Here is a 2,864-nt window from a genome sequence, read left to right as displayed (position 1 = left end):
CCCAGGCCGTGCGTTTAGCAGGACGCTGGATTGATTTCCAAGAATTCTGAAGTCCCCTCTTAACAGTGGCTTTATTTATCCTTGTAGCAATGAGGACACATAAAGGAGCTGCTGCAGGAGGGACTCAGCCGAGCAACCCTTGGCTCCGTGCATGCGAGTCAGGCACTTCCTCCTCACCCACTTCTCCTTATAGGAAAAGCTGGCGGACAGGCACACACTAGGTTCAGGATCACTGTACATTTAATCCACACTCGGGCTGTGCCTCCAAATGTGTCCTTTAAAAAAAAAAAAAAACTACCAAATGCTTTTGTAAGTCAGGACCTCCTTGAATTTTTTTTTAAAGATTTATTTTATTTTTATTGCAAAGTCAGATATACAGGAGGAGAGACAGAGAGGAAGATTTTCCATCCGATGATTCACTCCCCAAGCGGCTACAACAGCCGGAGCTGAGCCAATCCAAAGCCAGGAGCCAGGAGATTCTTCCATGTCTCCCACATGGGTGCAGGGTCCCAAGGCTTTGGGTCATTCTTGACTGCCTTCCCAGGCCACAGACAAGGAGCTGGATGGGAAGCAGGGTGGCCAGGATTATAACTGGTGTGTTTAAGGCACTCACATGGGATGCCAGTGTCAGGTTGGTGGCTTAACATCCTGTGCCACAACCGCACCCCCTCCCCCCCCAGTGTTAGTTCCTATTCCTAGACTCCTCCTGGCTTACTTCTCCTTGGGTTGACCCAGCCACTTGAATTTCACTACGTCGCTCTTTCCTGCGTGCCCCTTGTATTCCAGGCTCAGTTCTAGATGCTTAACGTGCCCCGGCTCGTTCCGTCTTTATGCTGTCCCCATCACTCCTCATTGTTTTTAAAGAAACTGGGGCACAGGGGGCTACGTCGCTGAGACCGCGGATGTGGGATTTGAACTCACGCACCCTGGCTCCAGGGTCTAGCTCTGCCTCTGCCTCATTCAGTTCCCCCACCTCGCAGAGAGGAGGCAGGTCCCCAGGGATGCAGGCCCTTGCACTGGAACCCTGAGTCCACTTGTTCTCAGAAGCACACTTCCTTCCACAGAACATTCTGTCCCCTCCCGGTCTGCGCTCAGGCGGGGACTTCCTTTGTCCAAATATGGCAGAACCACAGGCAACACAACACGGAAACATTTAAGGCAGACATTGCTCGGATTGGCGGGGGTGGGAGGGTGGCGAGGCGAGGATTCGGGTTCCAGTTCCTTTAGAGTCCTCCCTAGCAGAAGGGGCTCTGGGGAGGGTTCCGTGAGCCCATCTGCATCTCGATATGGAAGCTGCTATGATTACTAATCATATACTCTCCATGACGGAGCAAAGGGGACTCCAAGCTGTGTAATGCAAGCCCCCGCCCCCCCCCGGGGGGGGGCCCTGTCCTTCCCCTGCAAGGATGCAAAAGCTCACTACTTGAACTTGGCTGGCCCCTTGAGGGTCTCGCTCGGGCAGCCTAGAAACCCCTGTGCAAGCTGATTCCGACCCACAGTTGCTCTCGCTCTGGGCAGGGTCTTCTGTGTCCTGGGTCAGCTGTTGTGCAAACTGCTTTGTGCCTTTCTTACACGGGAGGTAAGGATGGAGCCACCTTGCTCCGAGGCTTCCAAGCACCTTGCTTCCAAGCACCATGCCGCTTGCCCACTGGCTTCCAGAAAATAAACATCTAAGATTAATTTCCTCCCCGCCACATTTCTGTGAGTAGTTATTATTATTATTATTATGCAAAACAGAGGAGGCAAAATGCATGTAGGTCATCCAGAGCCACCCCACACTGGACCACAGGGAGACCAAGCTCAAACCCCAGGCCCCTGTCTCAGAGCACAGCAACGTGCAGGTGCAAAAGACCAACACCGCCAATGGGTCAGATTCCTCCTCAGACGTGCCCTAGTTCTATCCCCAGCCTCAACTTTCCCCCTCTGGAAAATGGGAATGACAATGATAGCATCTCCCACTGGTGTGAGAGCAGCCTCCAGGTACAGGACAGGTCCAGGGGTGGAGGAGGGTGGAGGAAGGCACCAACTAATCAGGCTGACAACAGAGCCTGGACAGCAGGCAGCAGAGCCCCAAGGTCCAGGTACCAGCATACTGAGGTCAGCAGTGCCTGTTATCAAAGCCAGCCTTCCCGGCTGAGGCAGCCAGGGGGCAGCACATGCAGGCATCGGGAGCGTCAGCTCTGTCAATACGCAAGCCCTGGTGCTCCAGGACCCTGGTCTTGGAGCTCGTGCCACATCCCCACGACTGAATTTAACGTTCAAGGCACGTGTGGTGGGGACAGCATCACGGAGAGTGACGGCCGAGCGAGCCACTGGAGGAAGAGGGGGGCCCTGCCCTGTGCTCACGGTCAGGGTCACCTTTCCCAGACTTTTCTCTCCAGGAGCTGAAGGGGCTCCAGGCTACTGCTTGACATATCAGGGACCCAAGAAAACAGGGGACAGGCAACCGACAACATCTGCTTTCCAGAATTCTGAAACGAAACAAGAACAACAAAACCCCAACTTCCCACACAAAGCGGGCACTTTCACGCATCTGGGACGGGTTCAACCTAGACAGACAGAGGGCGTAGGCATTCTTGACCTCGCCCCGCATTCACCCCCGTTGGCGCGGCCGCCAGCCTCAGAACGCACAGGCTCTCCAACCCCACGCTTACCTTTAGGCCGCCAGGGTCCCCGGTGCCACCTGCGCAGCCGCACCTTGCGCCCCGACTCTCCTTGCGCCCCCGTGCGCCCCCGACTCTCCTTGCGGCCCCGTGCGCCCCGACTCTCCTTGCGGCCCCGTGCGCCCCTGTGCGCCCCGTGCGCCCCGTGGCCCCGTGCGCCCGCGGGAGGAGCTCCGCGGAAGGAAGGGGAGGGGGCAGGCC

The sequence above is a fragment of the Ochotona curzoniae genome, unplaced genomic scaffold (genome assembly GCF_017591425.1).
Source record: "Ochotona curzoniae isolate NIBS_2020 unplaced genomic scaffold, NIBS_Ocur_1.0 contig_1976, whole genome shotgun sequence".
In the NCBI taxonomy this organism is placed as follows: Eukaryota; Metazoa; Chordata; class Mammalia; order Lagomorpha; family Ochotonidae; genus Ochotona; species Ochotona curzoniae.
Note: the sequence above shows the minus strand (reverse complement) of the source record.